The sequence below is a fragment of the Lynx canadensis genome, chromosome B4 (assembly GCF_007474595.2).
Source record: "Lynx canadensis isolate LIC74 chromosome B4, mLynCan4.pri.v2, whole genome shotgun sequence".
Taxonomy (NCBI): Eukaryota; Metazoa; Chordata; class Mammalia; order Carnivora; family Felidae; genus Lynx; species Lynx canadensis.
The window spans coordinates 27,770,407-27,788,992 of NC_044309.1; the positions used below are offsets into that span (position 1 = coordinate 27,770,407).

The 18,586-nt window shown below is 45.5% G+C and overlaps 1 long non-coding RNA gene across 1 annotated transcript; it reads right to left on the reverse strand.

Annotated features, from left to right (window-relative positions):
- Nucleotides 1–13,307: 13,307 nt before the first annotated feature.
- LOC115517993 lies at nucleotides 13,308–18,255 on the reverse strand. The gene is made up of 3 exons (XR_004343812.1): nucleotides 17,721–18,255; nucleotides 17,152–17,261; nucleotides 13,308–13,406 (listed from the first exon to the last, which is right to left on the reverse strand). It is a non-coding gene; the product is annotated as an uncharacterized LOC115517993 (long non-coding RNA).
- Nucleotides 18,256–18,586: the final 331 nt, after the last annotated feature.

Below are 18,586 nucleotides of genomic sequence, written 5' to 3' on the forward strand. Positions count from 1 at the left end.
ACAAAATTTTAATGTTTATTTTTGACAGAGAGAGAGAGAGAGAGAGACAGAGCATGAGTGGGGGAGGGGCAGAGAGAAAGGGAGACACAGAATTTGAAGCAGGCTCCAGGCTCTGAGCTGTCAGCACAGAGCCCTACACGGGGCTTGAACTCACAGACCGCAAGATCATGAACTGAGCCGAAGTCGGACCCTCAACTGACTGAGCCACCCAGGCACCCCATATCTCACCTCTTTTTAGGCCCATACATATTCTACCTCATAGATCAGTCATTTCTGTGTTGACCTTCACCCTCGACCAGTAAGCTTTTAAGGGAAAGACCTTCACCCCTCAACCAGTAAGCTTTTAAGGGAGAAAACAATGTTTTGCTGCTCTCAAATCCTGCAGGCACATCATGAAACTCAACTCTTTGTGGAGTTGAATATATTATTGTTTTGTCAGTTTGATCCTGTCAGGTTTACCCCTTGGCCTCACCATGATGCAATCAAGTAGGAAGTTGGCCATGGGTTTCTCAGAACCAGGAATGAGATCCATGCAGGGCAGGCAGCCCAGGCTTGGCCCCAAGTTCACCTGGCATTCAGGACTGGTGGTCAGAGCCAGGTACAGGAGACAATCTCACCACTCACTGACTGTGAGCTTTGGGGAGCTCATTTAAGCTCTCTGTGTCTGAAGTTTCTTATTTTCAAAGCAAAGGCAATAATAATACCTGACCAGGGGTGCCAGGACGATTACATAAGATAAATCACATACGGTGTTTAGCACAGGGTCTGATATATAGAACTCTCCCCCAAAATGTAGTCATTATCAGTCAACCTACTGATGGACGGGAGGCCACAGAGAAAATCAGGACTGAAGATGTTGATGGCCTTTGATCATTTTATTAACGTAAATTTTTGTTTTGATTTGTTAATGTTTATTTATTTTGGGGGGGTGGGGCAGAGAGAGAGGGAGACAGAGGATCCAAAGCAGGCTCCACGCTGTGAGCACAGAACCTGATGCGGGGCTCAAACTCACAACCATGAGATCACGAATGGAGTCGAAGTCAAGATTCGGCCACTTAACTGACCGATCCACCTGGCGCCCCAAGTATTTTTAAAATTTTTAATGATCACACTTAACCTGGAGAGGGTGAGTGGGACAGGCACCAGCTGTGTATACAAGAACACAACTCCTCTGAAGAGCAATTTACCAAGAATCTTCAAAGTGCTCACATCATTTGACCAGCAATTCCATAGAGGAGATTAGAGGAAATCTATATTATGAAATTTCACAAATATGAGCAGAAAAATCTTAGACCAAAATGTTAAGCCCAGAATTATCTGTAGTAGCAGAAAATTGGAATCAAGCAACTATTATACAAGGAAATAGTTAAGAAAAGTTTCACATGACGTCAAAGTGTACGTAGTTAGAAAAGCCATCTTTACAAAGAGTTTTTGATGACCAGGGAAATGTTTATAATGTAAGTGAGAAATGGACACTGCAAAAAATTTTATGTGCATGAACGGAGTGATGTAAAAAGTATGTCCATAAAAAAGGGTATATAATATACCAAATTGTAAATATTGGGTTGCCTCCAAGGGACGAGATAATGGACAGTTTTGATTTTCTTTTTTCTGACAGTTTCTAAAATGACAAGGTACTATTTTTCTTTTTTTTAAGTGTATTAATTTATTTTGAGAGAGACAGAGACAGTACAAGTGGGGGAGGGGCAGAGACAGGGAGAGAGAGAATCCTAAAGCAGGCTCTGTGCTACAGAGCTCCACAGTGTACTGTTTCTCTACTCAGAAAGAAATATCACGCTATTTTAAAAGATGCCTGATAACTGGTAGGTTTGATCATTGCGGTTCCAGAGTGAATCTGGTGTTACCCGTTGGTAGCTTCTGAGATGCGTCATCTTGACCACATCATTGAGCTCGTTGGTTCCCCTCTCTGGCCCTCGGTGGTCTCACCAGTAAAATGGGGAAACTAATCTTCACCTGCCCGAAGGCTGGTGGTCAGAGTGCTGTTTGAAAGGCTTGCCTTCTGGTCTCCGATGGCCTCTCAGGAGCCTCCTTGGTGGGGCCACCTTTCTCAGAGTACAGATGGACGTGACTAGGGCAACAAGCATGGCGGAGGCCACGTGCTTCTCCACTTCGTGGCGCGAGCGGGGGACAGTAGAGGACAAAGTCAAGGGCCACGGCTGCCCTCAGGCGACCAGGCCTGCCAGAGCCAACTCTCTGGACAAGAGTTTCAGAACGAGCAAGGACTGGGCTCCATCTTTCTTCTCAGGCTGCGGCCCTGCCAGTGCCCCTTCACCACGGGGCCGTTGGGCACTGGCCCCAGCTTCTTAGGCAGCTCTGCTTCTCTAAACTAGTTGAGGTGCAAAGCGCCCCAGAGCAGGACTCTGTGCCCTTCCTGCTTCCCTTCTCCCCACGCTCACAGGAATCGGAGGAAGAATCTTCTGTTCTGAAAACTCAGGCTGGGGACCTGGGAGCTAGAATTGCAATACGGAGTCCACTACGATCCTGGTGGGACACATGGGTTGTCACAGGGCAGACACCCACAGGTGGCTGGAATGAGCCTCACGGGCACCGGAGTGACTTTCCATCAGGGGATCCTGGATGGGTCCACCCCTGAGGAAGGGTCTCACCAAGACGCACGTCGGCCTGGGCTGAGCCAGGAGCGCACGGCGGTGCCCGGATAAATTCCGTGAGATGGGCCAAGCAGGGGTGTGCGGAGTCTGAGGGCCCGGGTCAGATCCGTGCCCCACCTCTTACTGGCTACGTGCTGGGAAACTCGCCCAGTCGCTTGCCGTGCCGGGTTCCCCGTTTACAAAGTGAGAGTCACGGCGGCACCTACCACAGAGGGTCGCTGCGAGAATAAAATCATGCATGGCAAGCGCTTGCCCTGGTGTCTGACACCTAGCAAGGGCTCAAGAAATGGGAAGCTCGCTAGCTTTCTTATGAAGCTCTTCTTGGGGCCCAGCACCCCTGCGGGCAGTGAGGGGGGATACAAAAGATGAAACCACATCCCCACCTCTGAGGAGGGAGGACCAGGCCCCAGGAAACAGTTAAACATCTAAGCAGCGGGTGATTAAATGCAAAAGTGACTGGGAGGCAGCAGGGCTATTTATAATAACAACATGCTGGAGGTAACCCAAATGCCCAGGGATCCTGTAATGACTCAGCAAACCCCCACACACTGTGACAAGACCGCCCTCCCCAGAGCCATTCGAAATGGCAGGAATGCCGCTGGTGTCCATACATGGAAATGTGCGTTGAGATAAACATTTCCAGAAGGAAATCGCAAGATGCCCCGTGCACACCGTTTGCCACGATGGGTGAATATCTGTAAAGTCAGCCACAGAGGTCCAAAAGGAATTTGGAGGGAAGGCTGTAGTTTCAGGTGTAAGGCTCACCCATTATCGCCTGCCCCCAAGTTGCTTAAATATCTGGTGTTTTTTTAAAAAAAAATTAAGGGTGCAAGCAGGAAGTATTGGAGGGATTCAGAGCAGGGGAGGGAGGTGAGGGGCAGAGGGCTGAGGAAGGCTCGCAGAGAGGATGGGGTCTGAGCTCACGTGGAAGCATTTGTGGATTTGACCAAAGGAGCAGAGTTGCCCCAGGGGGACAACTGGGGCTCCCCTCCCCCACCAGTCTCTTTGGCCGAAGAAAGCGAGTTAAGTGCTATGAAGGGCAGTATGAGAAGTGGGAGCCGGAGAACACTGGATGGCCCCTTTCTCTGAGGGAAAGCTATTTGTATATTGACCAACAGGGCTGGCTCGTCCACACCAGGTCATGGACTTACCACCCAGTTCTCACCTGAGTCCTGCCCAGATACCTACGCATGATGGGGAGTTGGGGACTGGGTGAGGGCCATAATCCTGACTGGCTGTGTCTTGGGGGAAAGAGGGTCCCATGCCAGGGCTGTCTCTGGGCTGGAAAATTTTCATCCATGAAGACACACAGGAACTTTCAAATAGGGTCTCCGAGGCCCCAGGATAAGAGCGTGGAAAGAGCTGAAGAAATCCCCTTCCATCTTGCCTGTACCTCCTACGGCCAACCACGAACCAAATCTCTCAGGCATTTGGGGGCTCCCATCTCCCTGGTTTAGTTTATGGGGTAAGTCACCAGCTGTTGTTTGGGTCTGGCCAGCCTCCAGGGATTGGCTCTTGGGTCTGGCTTTTGTCCTCCTGACGTGAACCTGGCAGCATCATGAAATGTCATAGAATAGACAGTGGCACCTGACAGATGTGGGTTTGAATCCAGCCTCTGCCATTTAACTGTGACCCAGGGCAAGTGTTCAAATCTCTATAAACCTCCAGTTACTCATGTATAAAATGGAGGATAGTCTCCAAGGTTTGAGAATTAGCAATAATATGTGTAAATGTTTGCACAGATCAGAGACGCGGTGGGTGGTGGGCATTACCCTAGTTCTCTTGTTGGTAACATGCCTATGATGGAAGAGTTACCATTTTTGTGAGACAACCACATACCAGAGACACGGACCTGCGACACGAACACTGCCTCTCCCCCATCCCCCACTTTTCTCCCCTGCTGGCAAGTCCTCAACTGCCTGGATCTGGGCTTTCCTGACCCAGCCCGGGTCAACGATGGCTGGTGCATCAGAGATGGGCTCCCTCTGCCAGTCAGTAAGGGCGGTCTTCAGGGCAGGTAAGGGAGATAGGAGGCAGTTGCTGTTGAAGCTTACCTGCAAATGGCTTCTAAAAACCCCACAGGAGTACCCCTGGCCAAGGAGCACCTCCAGAGTGCACTAGCCGCCTACAGTATGATAAGAAATAAATATGGTTCCTGACACACAGCTCCTAAAACCCTTGGAATTTCCTGAATGATAAGGGTGATAGGATTGTCTTTTGTTCTACTATTCGGTCTTTGTCCCTGGTTCATGACAACAGAGCTCTTAGAGCCCCTGGAATTTCCTGGATAATAGGAGCATCTTTTGTTCTAATGAGACAATTCTGGATGTTATGCTAGATAGCTTCAGGATGGGGCAGGTTGCCAGGTTAGGCCTTGAGTCGAAGCCTGGAACTGTCGGCCCTTCTCCCCCAACCTCTGGGGTGGGAGAGAGGATTGGAGACTGAGTTAATAATCAATCATGTCTTTGTAATGAAGCCTCCATACAATTCCCAGTAGCATGGAGTTCAGGGAGCTTCTAGATTGGGGAACACATGTGTGGCGGGAGGGTGGCACACCCAGACTCCACAGGGACCGAGGCCCCTGTGCTCAGGGCCCTTCTGGACCTTGCCTCATATATCTATTCATCTGGCTATTCATTTGTAGCCTTTATAATATCCTCTATAATAAAGTGAAAAGTGTAAACAAAGTGTGCTCCTGAGTTACGTGGTGAGTTTAGCAAATTATCGCAGGAATCCTTGATTTATAGCTGGTCTGTCAGAAGCATGGGAAGCCTAGGCTTTGTGGTTGGTGTCTAAAGTGGGGGCAGTCTTGAGGCAATAAGTCTTTACCTTATAGGATCTGCCCTAACTGGGTAGTAGTCAGTGTTAGAATCCAACTGAATTGTTGAACAGCCAGTTGGGTTGGGAGAATCAGGGAACTGATCGTTGGCATTGGCAAAAACACCACCATCGACACCAGGAGCCTGTGAGAAGTTAGGAAGACATCACAGCACACAGTCTCATTAAGGAAGGGCCTCAAGCAGGGGCCTCTGAGAATCTTCCTGAAGACGTACATAGGCCTCTGTCTTGTAGTAGCAGAGTCCAGCCCCATCTTTCCTTCGAGCCAGGGTCACTAGGGCACTTTGGGGAATCCTAACAAGTCAGAATGCTTCTAAACACTTTTTTTTCTAAAGCTTGAATTCCTAATTCATTAATATCGCTGGCTTATTAAAAGAGCCTAGATGTTGCATGTGTTCTGCTTTATTTCAGGTTTTCAAAGGACAAAATATACTTTTAATCCTACTTTGAATCCAATCTTTAAAGAGAAGTATAAGTTCTTTTTTGTTTTCTCAAGAGATGACACAGAGACCCTCGAGCACCTCTCACTACTTGTCACACCGGACGGCCACCCCGGCATCTGACGGAACCATCAAGAAAAGGAAAACAAGACAGAAATAAATGTTCACAAAGATCCGTAAGCAGAATGCTACGATATCTTCTCTGGTCTCCACCCTGTTACCACCTCTTCCCCTCCCCAGGCATTTCCCTATTTGACTTTTCCTCAGATTGCCTCAGATGCTTCAAACCCAAATTGTCCAAAAGCAAATTCATGGTTTACTCGAGTAAACCCTGGCTGCCAGCCCCACCGGACCGCTTCTGAGGTTCCACATCAGGAAATGACATCAACATCCATCTTTGAAGTAACACAAGCAAGAAACGAAGTCATCCCATTTCCTTTAATATCACCACCCAGACCAACCCATCACGGCGAACGAACCATTTTGTCCATCTAGCCACTGCTCACCACTTCCATGGCTGCTGCCTTAGTCCAGGTTCTTTTTCTCTCACTGGATGACTCTGGTGGCCACCTCTTTGGATCCAGCCGGATTCTCCTCCAACCTGCCTCCCACACTGCATCCGTAAGGATCTTTCCAAAAAGCATGGCTGATCTTAGTACTCCCTGTTCTAAAGCCCACCAAGGGGTTCCCATCGCTCTTAAAATGAAAACCAATTCTCTAACAAGCCCACAAGGCCTCTATTCAAATGCCCCTGTTCTCTGTGCTCCAGCCACACTGGCCTCTCTAATTTCTCCCGTGCGCCAGTGATCCTCTCAAATAGGCCTTTTGCACACGCTGGTTCTTCCATCTAGAATGATCAAATGCCATGACAACCACCCCTTCGTCTAGCTAGCCCCTGCATGACCCTCAGGTCTCTATTACAGCATCATTTTACCAAAAACCTTCTTTGACTGCTTAGTCGACGTGGTTCCTTTATAGCAAATTCGCCTTTAACCTTATTCTTTCCCTTCCTCAGAGCACGAACCTGGGTTTGCATTTGCGTATTATTAGTGTGATCGCTTCATTGATTTCTCTCTATCCCAGAACCTTAACGCAGTAGTAGGTCCTTAACAAGTATGACTGAATGAATGAATGAATGAGTTAAGATATTTGAGTCTTGACACATCCTTTAATAATCCAAGATTCACGACATCACAAAATAGGTCAAGGCCACAAGTTGCCATAGACACAGAGATAGGTTCTTATCTGAGGTATGGGGTATTATAAAGCTGGGAATAACAAACAGGAAAGCCATCATGCAAATGTGTGGTTATTTCTCCTAGAGAAAAGGTCACAGACTAAGAGAAAAGTCAGGTCCAAAGTCTTTAAGAATCAATCTAATTCTATTTGGAGAGTAAACCTCTGATTTCAGAAAGGCGGCTGCAGTAGCTTTGGAAGGACGGCAGGGGCATTGTTGATTATCACAGGGTCAGAAAGCATCCTACTCATATTCATCTGGAGGGCCGGGAAAACTCTTAACAATGCTTCGGTGTTGGGTCAGTCCCGTGCCAAAAATATTTTTCTTGCTCTCACGCCAATACCACCTCTGTTGAGAGGCACCGAAGGGAATTTGCGTGGGGGAGGGCATAATGCAATTGCATAGCCCCCTGAACAAGCCCCACAACTCTCGGGAACTGAGCGCTCAATACCAAGAAAAGAGGAAATCGTTGTTTATGAAGATACAGAGAACAAAGCAGTGGTACCCACAGCGGCCTCATCCTGGGTTTACCAGCCCTGGGCTCTGTTTTGGCACCACAGGCTTGCATGCACGTGCACGTTCACACTGGGACAGACGCTAGCCAGCAGGCACATACACACATGTGGATGGTTATGGGTGATCCTCACCCTGCCACGGCTTCTGTCTGGGTCTCATGGAATCACCAACTACATGGATGAAGATCACCAGCCCCAGCTCCCCAGGCCAGACTCCTCTCTTACTGGTTCTGCTCAAGATCACCTGATCATAAAAAGAACTGCTAAGAAGCTCCCCGAACAGAAGTCTGTCGGGAGGGAACACTGGCAGATGCCATTTTCATGGGCTCCCTCTATCTTACTGGTGCTGGTGCTGATGCTGCCCTGGCGGGTACCATTTTTATACCCTCACTCTACCTACCTAACAGTCCTGGGCAAACAGCCCACCCCCAGCCTGCACTGCTCCCATGACCCCACCGGAGGCAACAGGCACCACGACCCACACAGGGGATGCCCCTTGAGCACGAGGCTCAAGTCGCGGGGTGGGGTTGCCTTTCTGAACCCCAAGAATCTGAAATACTTGGAGACACAACTGAAGAGACACCTAAGAACCAGGGCAAGGTTAAAGAATAAAGTTCATCTCCTATACAGAGGGAGAGAGAAACTGTTTCACATAACACACAGAAACAAACACAGTCAGGCAAATGAGGAAACAAAGGGATTGTTCCAGATGAAGGAACAAGATAAAATCTCAGAAAAAAACTTAACAAAATGGAATAAGTAATTTACCTGGTAAATATAAACTTGATTAAGAGTTCAAATTAATGGGGGCACCTGGGTGGCTCAGTCGGTTAAGCGTCCAACTTCAGCTCAGGTCACAATCTCACGCCTCGTGAGTTTAAGCCCTGAGTCGGGCTCTGTGCTGACAGTTCAGAGCCTGGAGCCTACTTCGGATTCTGTTGCCCTCTCTCTCTATCCCTCCCCATTCATGCTCTGTCTCTCTCCTTCAAAAATAAATAAATATTAAAAAAAAAAAGAGTTCAAATTAACGGCCATAAAGATGCTCACCAAACTCAAGAGAATAAATGATCACAGCGAGAACTTCAATAAAGAGAGAAAATATACCAAACAGGAAACTCACAGAGCTGAAGAATACAATAACTGTACTAAAAAATACACTAGAAGTAATCAACAGCAGACTAGATGATACCAAACAGATCAGTGACCTGGAAGATAAGGTAGTGGATATTTTCCAAACAAAATAACAACAATAAAAAAAAAAAAGAATTTTTAAAATAAGGACAGCTTAAGTCATCTGTGGGAAAACAACAAGCATGTTAACATTCTCCTGAAGGAGAAGGGAGAAAGGGGCAGAATACTTACTTGAAGAAATAATGGCTGAAAACGTCTCTAACCTGGGGAAGAAAGCAGACAAGCAGGTCCAGGAGGCACAGGATCCCAAACGAGAGGAACCCAAAAAGTTCCACCCCAAGACACATTATAATCAAAAACGTTAAAGTTTAATATAAAGAGAGAATCTTAAAAGCAGCAAGAGAAAAACAACTAGTTACATACAAGGAAATCCCATAAGACTATCAGATTTTTCAGCAGACATAGTGCAGGCTTGAAGAGAGAAACATGATATATTCAAAATGCTAAAAGCCTTCCAGCCAAGAATACTCCCCCTGGCAAGGTAATCATTCAGAATTGAAAGAGAGATAAACAGTGTCCCAGACAAGAAAAAGCTAAGGGAGTTTATCGCCACAAAACTGGCCGTACAAGAATTGTTAAAGGGACTTCTTTAAGCTAAAAGGAAAGGGTCATAACTAGAAATAAATATATGAAAAAGAAAATCTCACTGGTGAAGGCAAATACAGTAAAGGCAGTGGATCAACCACTTATAAAGTTAGTACGAAGCTTAAAAGAAAAGGGTAGTAAAAAGTATGACTACAATAATTAGCTGAGAGATACACAAAATAAAAATATGTCAAATATGTCAAAAACATAAAACATGGGGCAGGGGAGTAACAAATGCAGTGCTTTTAGAATGCAGTCAAACTGAAGTGACTATCAATTTAAAATAGGCTGCTATATAAATAGGTAGTTATACATGAGCTTCATCATAACCAGAAACCAAAAACCTATAATAGATACACAAAAAATAATTAGAAAGGAATCTAAACATAACACTAAAAAAAAAAAAAAAAAAAAAATCAAGCCACAAGAGAAGAGAGCAAGAGGAGGAAGAGAAAAACGACAAAACAAACAGAAAACAATTAACAAAATGGCAAGAAGTATATGCCTATCAATAGTTGATTTAAATGTAAATAGACTAAGTTCTACAGTCAAAAGACAAAGGGTGGCTGAATGGATAGAAACATTTGACCCATCCATATGCTGCCTAGCAGAGACTCACTTCAGAGCTAAAGACACACAGACTGAAGGTGAAGGGATGGAAAAAGATACTCCATGCAAATGGGAATGAAAGGAAAACTGCGATAGTGATACTTAATATCAGGAAAAAGAGACTTGAAGACAAAGACTGTAACCAAAGACAAAGAAAGAATTACATAATGATAAAGGGGTGAATCTGACAGGGAGATATAACATTTGTAAACATTTACACACCCCAAATAGGAACAGCTAAATATATAAACAAATATCGACAGACATAAAGGGAGAAATTGACAGCAATGCAATCATACTAGGGGACTTAAATACCCAACTTACAACAATGGATATTTCATCCATACAAAAAATCAGCAAGAAAATATCAGCCTTAAATGACACATTAGACCAGATGGACTTAATAGATATTTACATAAGATTCTGTCCAAAAACAGCAGAACATACATTCTTCAAGTGCACACAAATATCCTTCAGGATAGATCACACGTTAGGCCACCAGACAAGTCTCAATAAATTCAAGAAGACGGAAATCATATCAAGCATCTTTTCCAATCACAATAGCAGGAAACTAGAAATCAATTATAAGAAGAGAAATGGAAAAAACACAAGCACATGAAGACTAAATAACCAATGGGTCAATGAAGAAATGAAATGCAAATGGAACATCAAAAAATATCTTGAGTCAAATAAAAGTGGAAACACAAAATTCCAAAATTTATGGGACACAGCAAAGACAGTTCCAAGAGGAAAGTTCGTAACAATATGAACCCACCTCAAGAAACAAATACAAAAACTTTTTCAAATAAACAATCTAACTTTACACTTAAAGGAACTAGGAAAAAAAAAAAGAGCCCAAGGTTAGTAGAAGGAAGGAAATTAAAACAAAAATCAGAGTGGAAATAAATGAAATAGAGACAACAAACCAACAAACTTAGAAAAGATTAATGAAATTAAGACCTGATTCTCTGAAAAGATAAACACAGTTGACAAACCTTTTGACAGAGTCATCAAGAAAAAAAGGAGAGAGGGCCCAAATGAAATAAAGAATGAAAGGGAAGTTACAACGGATACCACAGAAATACAAAGGATCATAAGAGGCTACTGTGAACAAATTATACGCTAAAAATTTGGACAACCTAGAAGAAATGGGTAAATTCCTAGAAACACATCGTCTTCCAAGACTTAATTATGAAGGAATAGAAAATCCGAACAGACCAATTACTAATAATGATACTGAATCGGTAATCAGAAAACTCCCAACAAACAAAAGTCGAAGACCAGACAGCTTCCCTGGTGAATCCTACCAAACATTCAAAGAAGAGTGAATACTATCCTTCTCAAATGATTCTAAAGTAATCGAAGAAAAAGGAACACTTCCAAATTCACTTTAATGGGTCAGCAATGCCCTCATATCAGAACCAAAGATGCCATACATACACACACAAAATTTATAGGCCAATATCCTTGATAAACATAGATGCAAAAATTGTCAACAAGATAGTAGCAAACCAATTCAATAATACATTAAAAGAATGATCAAATGGGATTTATTCCGGGAACGCAAGGATGTTCCAACTTCTGCAAATCAATCTATATGATATATCACATTAACAAAATGAAGGATGAAGATCGCATAATCATTGAAATAGATGCAGAAAAGCATTTGACAAAATCCAATACCCATTTATGATAATAATAAAAAAAAACCTCCCAACAAAACAGGTATAGAGGAAATGTATATCTTGAGATAAAGATATAGATGATATAGATATAGCCTATATATGACAAACCCAAAGCTATCGTAGTCAGCAGTGAAAAGCTGAAAGCTTTTGCCAAGATCAGGAACAAGACAAGGATGCCCACCCTTGCCTCTTTTATTCAACAGTCTTGGAAGTCCTAGCCAGAGCAACTAGGCAAGAAAAATAAAGGCATCCAAATTGGTAAAAGGAGGAGGTAAAACTGTCACTATTTGCAGATGACCATGATACTATACATAAAACTCTAAAGACTAAAACAAAAACAAAAACCCCATTAGAACTGATAAATTAATTCACCAAAGTTGCAGGATAAAAAAATAATACACAGAAACCAGTTGCTTTTTTATACACTAATAATGAGCTATCAGAAAAAGAAATTAAGAAAACAATCCCATTCACCACTGTGTCAGAAAGAATAAAATCTCTAGGAATATATTTAACCAATGAGGTGAGAGACCTATACTCTGAAAACTGTAAGACACTGTTGAAAGAAATCAAAGAAGACACAAACAAATGAAAAGACATTCCATGCTCATGATTGGAAGCATTAACATTGTGAAAATGTCCATACTACCCAAAACAATGTACAGATTCAAGGTAATCCCTATCAAAATACCAATGGCAATTTTCACACAAACACAACAAATATTAAAATTTTCATGGAACCACAAAAAACTTGAAGAGCCAAAGCAACCTTGAGAAAGAAGAACAAAGCTGGAGGTGTCAGGCTCCCTGATTTTAAACTATACCACAAAGCTATAGTAATCAAAACAGTATGGTACTTGCGCAAAAACAGATAAGATACATGGATCAATAGAACAGAATAGAGAGGCCAGAAGCAAACCCAAACATAAATGATCAATTAATCTACGATAAGGGAGGAAAGACTATACAATGGGGAACAGACCGTGTCTTCAATAAATGGTGCTGGGAAAACTGGACAGCTACATGCAAAAGAATGAAACTGGACCACTCTCTTACACCATACACAAAAATAAACTCAACATGGATTAGACTTGAATGTAGGACTTGAAACCATAAAACTCCTAGAAGAAAACATAGGCAGTAAGCTCCTTGATATCAGTCTCCGTGATATTAATTTGGATCTGATTCCATAGGCAAGAGCACCAAAAGCCAAAATAAACAAATGGGACCATCAAACTAAAAAGCTTTTGCATAGCAAAAGAACTATCAATAAAACAAAAAAGCAACACCCAGAATGGAAGAAAATACTTGCCAACCGTATGTTTGGTAAGGGGCTAATATCCAAAATATATAAAGAGTTCATACAACTCAATGGCAAAAAAAAAAAAAAAAAAAAAAAAAGGCTATTAACTAACTCTTTCCCTTGGGGTAAATTCCTGGAAGTGAAATGGCCAGGTCAAAAGATAAAGGTTTTGAAACTTATTGCCAGATTGTCTTCCCCAAGTTTCATAACATAACAGTGTGCACCTTCATGAGAGTATGTATGAGTGTTCATTTCCCCAGACACTTACCATCAGCGAGTGGTGGTTTCTTCCCAGCTCTTTAATTTTAAATGCAATGGGCCATGTTCAATATAGTGAAATTCATCTTTGGAATTCATCACCGTCCTGGGTAGCCTGCAGATACACAAAAGACAGCTCTTTTGAAATGACTCAGGAAACAAATGACATAGTTCAATGTGACCTGAATGCTGAAATAGGTTTTGCAAACTAAATGATAAAACAAAACTGTTTTGCTGACATATTATGGATTACAATTTCAAGCATGGCCTTGCCCGTGTATTTAAAGTACCTGATTAGTCAGTGATAATGTCCCAAGCCCTTGTCACTCTTTCCACTCATGGTCTGGTATATGGACTCTATACTCTAGAGAGTCGTGTTTTCGGGTATCATTCCAATGTTTATTCTCCCAGATTTTGTGTCTCTTACTTCACACCTAGGGTCCTGGCAGCTTTATATGCCTTCCCTGAGCTGGGGAAAAAGAAGGGGGTGCCATCTAAGCCCTCCTGGAGGCAGCAGTGTGGAGATTCCGCCATCCATCAAGGTGTGGCATCCATCTGGGCGTGCATTTGCCACCTCCATAACACTGAGTCAGGCCTAGGGAACAGCCATGGTATTTGATGCAGGAAAATACCAGTGACTCATCTTCCTCTGGAAGGCCGAGCGAGGTTGTGGCACTTTCCTAAGGTGAAGGTGCCTCATTTGAAATTCACCAAAAAATCCCCAATGTCTCAAACAGTTCCTTCCGTCTGAAAAGTTGTATAAGATTTGTCACATTTGGCTATTCACATTTGGCCATGGCAAGTTCCAGCTCTGAAATTTAATCATCATATTGAGCAACTAATTTCTAAATTGGGCTTGTGATCAAGACTTTTATAGGAATATTAATTACCTAAAGTTTGCAGCCAGAAAATACATGACAGCCTAGATTTTATGGCTGGTTCTAGATAATGGTGACACATTACTGAGAAATGCATCTGCTTCCTAACTCCATAAATTGAATGCTGTTTATAATAATGCAGCTAGAGCAGTAACACTTTATCATAAGAGCGGTTGTCCCCATGGAAATCATTATTCAGTGTATACTTGATAAATTGGTCATCATTCACAGGCAGAAGAGAAACTGATGTGGCCCGTTTTATTTACAGGGGAACAGGCAATATGTCATCTTCTTGTTGGACTGATGTTTTTCCTACCAGAAGGACTAGGTTGCCTCCTGCACGTTGCTCGGAGAATTTTGTGCACGTCATTAGTCTTACAGACTTTAATGCCCAGGGCACGAGAAGAACCATTCTTAATCTCAGAATTATTTTCAGAGGAGAACCTTGGAAAGAGATTTTCAGATACAAATTTAATCTCGCACTTTCCAAAATGGAAAAACAAAGAGGAAGTGATGGAATGGTGATGAGGAACTTTGTTCCTCAAAGCCGGCCGGGTCACAATAGGCAAGTCACAATGACTTCATGTGCCATTAAATACAGGAAGACAAGAGTTAACTCTGATTTGGTAGACGGTGTACAGCTGAGGCTAGGCCTTCCATCCTCATGGTCATATGTGTCCCCACAAGGCAGCTGGTAGCCTCTCCCCCGGAGATTAAAAGCCTTCTCAATGGAGAGCAAGGCATCACTGCAGGGGACAGTCGTGCTGTGGACGTCACACTGTCGTGCCCAGTCCTGCAAGCTTGTGGTCTTCAACCTTGGTTGAGAGCACTGCCGCCCCCAGGGAGAAGGCTGCCCTGGGCCCCGGTCACTGATTCCATTCGCTAGCGGCCTGAACAGGTGCACTGGTAAAGTGCACAGGGCCTGCATGTCCCTGTGGTGGTCAGGCCGGGCATGGGCTGTGAGCTGTCCTACTCACAAGGTCTCAGGCTCCTCTAGGGCCGCTGAAACTCTTCCCAGCTCCCCGCACTCTCCAAGTTCCTAGTAATTTAGCTTGCAGGCCCCACAGGATCTCTCAGTTTTTCAGCCTCTCCTGACTCACCAGAGGAATCCATATTGAATTAGTCTGCAAGGATTTATTGTGTCTCCGCTGCATGCCCGACACTGTGCTGTGGGAGGAGGCAGCACGAGAGAGAGAGAGAGAGAGAGAGAGAGAGAGAGAGAGAGAGAACCACAATCACACTTGTACAGTCCTACGTTTCAAATGCTTTTACGATCATCTCGAGGTAACCCAACGAATGGTTAGAGTGTGAGCTCAGAAGTCCCAGCTGCACCGCTGGGTGTGAGCCCTTCCTTGGCGGCCTCCTCGGGGCTGTAAGCATCCGTTTTCCCTTCTGGAAAGCAGGGCCCATACTTGTGGCTGTACAGTTGGTTTCCCGGAAGATCGGGTGAGATAATCCATAATAAGTGTTCCTTCAATGTTGGCTGTTATCCTCACACTGTCCCGACTTTGCAGAAAGAGACACTGCGTGGTAAGGGGTGGAGAGCCAGATAGAAAGAGCTAGAAACCAGATGATGTTTTCACACACATCGTTTCAGTTGGTTAGTTCACAACCTTCCTCCTTTACAGGTGGGGAGACTGAAGGTCGGGCAGGGTGTCTCACTTTTTGGCACTATTGACATTTGGGGTCAGATAACCCTTTGCTGGAGGGCCTGCCCTGTGCACCGTAGGAAGTTAAGCCTGTGCGCAACAGAGGCTGTGGGCTCCATCCCACCGTTGACAACAAAAAAAGTCTCCGGACACTGCAAAATCGCCCTCCAGTTGGGAACCGCTGAGGTGGGGTAATTTGTCAGAGGGTTAAAGAGGAGCACACAGTCAGGCCCAGAGCTCAAGAGCTAAAGTCTATGGGGGACACGTCCTCTCTCACCTCAGTACATCTCCTCAAAGGATTTAGTAGAGAGTCACAGAGACAAAAATACCAGCAAGTTCTTCCTGATACTTAAGTACCACGGGAGTTGAGAAAAGGGGGCGTTTGAGGTGAGGTTCCAATTAGACGAGGACAGATGAACAAAGAAGATGGAACGTGGCCTGGGTGCCGCAGGCGGGAGAGAAGACCAGACAGAGGGATGACCACGGGAGGTGTGGCCACTGAGGGAACGAAAGGCAAAGGCTGGGGGTGTGGGGAGTTCTTGGGGCACCGGGAGGAGAAGGGGCCACTGTGGGGGAGGCCCTGTGCACGGCCCTCCTGTGGGGGAGAGGACCTAGGCCTCAGGGAACCATCAAGGAGTTTGGACCTAATGCCGAAAGAAGGCTTAGTAGGGCGGTCCTTGGGGGGTGGGGTGTTAGAGGAGTGTGCCCACAGGTTAGCATGAAGACACCTGTCTGGGACGGGACAACAAAGCCACTCATGACCTGAAAGAGGGGCCTTCCCTGGCTTCCACCAGTGGTTCTGACAACCACCTGTTACAGCTGACCACAAACGAGCTGCATCATGGGAGAAAGGTGTATACAAACCTCAGTTGAGGACCAGGGAGGGGCGGCGGGACACCTGCATGGCCAGCACAGACCCCGGGCCACGCTGCAGCAATGAGCCTCACTCTGCTCAAGACCAGCTGATGACCACAGAAGCCAATGTCCCTCCCGTGCCCCCAAGCCTTCCAAAGACAGCGAAAGGTCTTTGACTAGGCCTCTTCCTGGTTCTGAGGGGGAAGGTTACAGAGGTGTTTGCTCTAACGGCCATCTGGGGAGTCAGGATTTCCTGAGGCTGGGGCAAATGCTTCACACTCCTACTCCTCAGGAAATCCGCCCTGAGAGGCAACGAGAAAAAAAACAAAACAAAACAAAAAACGCACCCTTTGGGTCATTGGTCTATTTTTACTGTGTGTGGCCTGACTTGGTGCTTATGTGCCTGTAGCTCCGTCTACCTGTGAGACCGTCAGCATGATGTGTGTTCATGAAGACGCTCTTAGCATTTCCGGCTTACCAATGCCGGGGAACTGTCCCCTCGGAGTTCAGACAGTGGTACCAGGTAGTCGGCACGAGAGGTACCAGGTGGGGCAACTTCTGAGAGACACCGGTGACTGGCCCAGTGAGCTGTAAGAGAGCATGCCTTTTTTATTCTTCAGTAGCTCAGTGACCAGACCCTTCTCCCACATAGCAACAAACCACCCACTGAGTCATTCAAAGAGTCCTTGACACATTTATTCAGAAGTAGTTGCAGTTGCTATGTGCAGGGCTCTGTGTTCAACATGGCCTCTCAGGGAGATGTCTGAGTGAAGCAGCAAACAGAACACGGACCTAACACAACAGAGCTCACAGGCTCCTGCGGGAGGAGCTGCCACACTTCATGCAGAGTATGTGGCGCCTCCCAAGAACGCATCTCAACTGTGTACGTGGAAGTGGCACACGAACACAGAAGGTTGGTTAAGTCAGCTTAGCGGAGTGGGGGTCACCAAGTGAACCGTGACCAGCCGGACAAATTCTGGCGTGGGTTCCCATTCCCAGCTATTGTAGGGTGCTAAGAAAAAATGCCTGATAACTTTCTGAGTTTACTTCCATAGGTACAGATGGCCTGACGGGCACCACCTCGCGGGGGCCTGTCGCTGGGTGCCATGGAGGCCGGCGGCCGGCAGAGGGGGCCTCAGGCTCGTCCGGGGAGCTGGCCGCATGCATGGAAAAGCAGTGCCTGTTTGTGCTGAGTGAGCCCAGAACACACTGGAGGGTGAAGTTGATCAGAACACTGTTTGGCTCAGTCCCCACTCGCTGAACTGACGGAGCCTCGAGTCCACGATGAAGTCACATACAATGGAAAGTGCCTGGCAATTAACAGAGATTACAAAACCAGAGGAAGGAAACTGCATGCACAAGAGGCTGACGGGGACCAGAAAGCCCTGCTTTTTCTTAGAGCCAGCATCTGAGACAGTGCCAGGGCCCAGGGGTTTTTGTTGGCCTTTGGAAGCTCCGGCCTGGGTCTTCTCTTCATGTCGGGTGGACGCTGGTGATCCTGAAACTGAAATTTCATATAGAGGAAGGGAGGGTGGAGAATCCCAAGAGCCGTTGCCAGGCAGGCAGGCAGTCCCCCCCCCCCCCCCCCGCTGACTTCACTGGGCTAATTGATGACCCATCGCAGATGTTAGGAGCTGGAGCCATTTGGCGCACAGAAGGGGGACCATGAAGACAAGGCTGAGATCCCTTCTCCAGGGAGTGGTGTCTTCCAAAGGCTGAGATGTGACAGCTTAAGAAAATTAAATGTGACTGCAGCACTGTGCCTGCATTATCTGGCCCCGGCAGGCAGCCTGCGGCTTCCGCTGCCCTTGGGTCTAGAGATGGTGCCCAGAGGGACAGTAGGACAAGAAAATGCTGTGACAGGCTCACATTTAGGAAGGTGCTTGCCCATCCGCTTACCAAACAGACAGTAA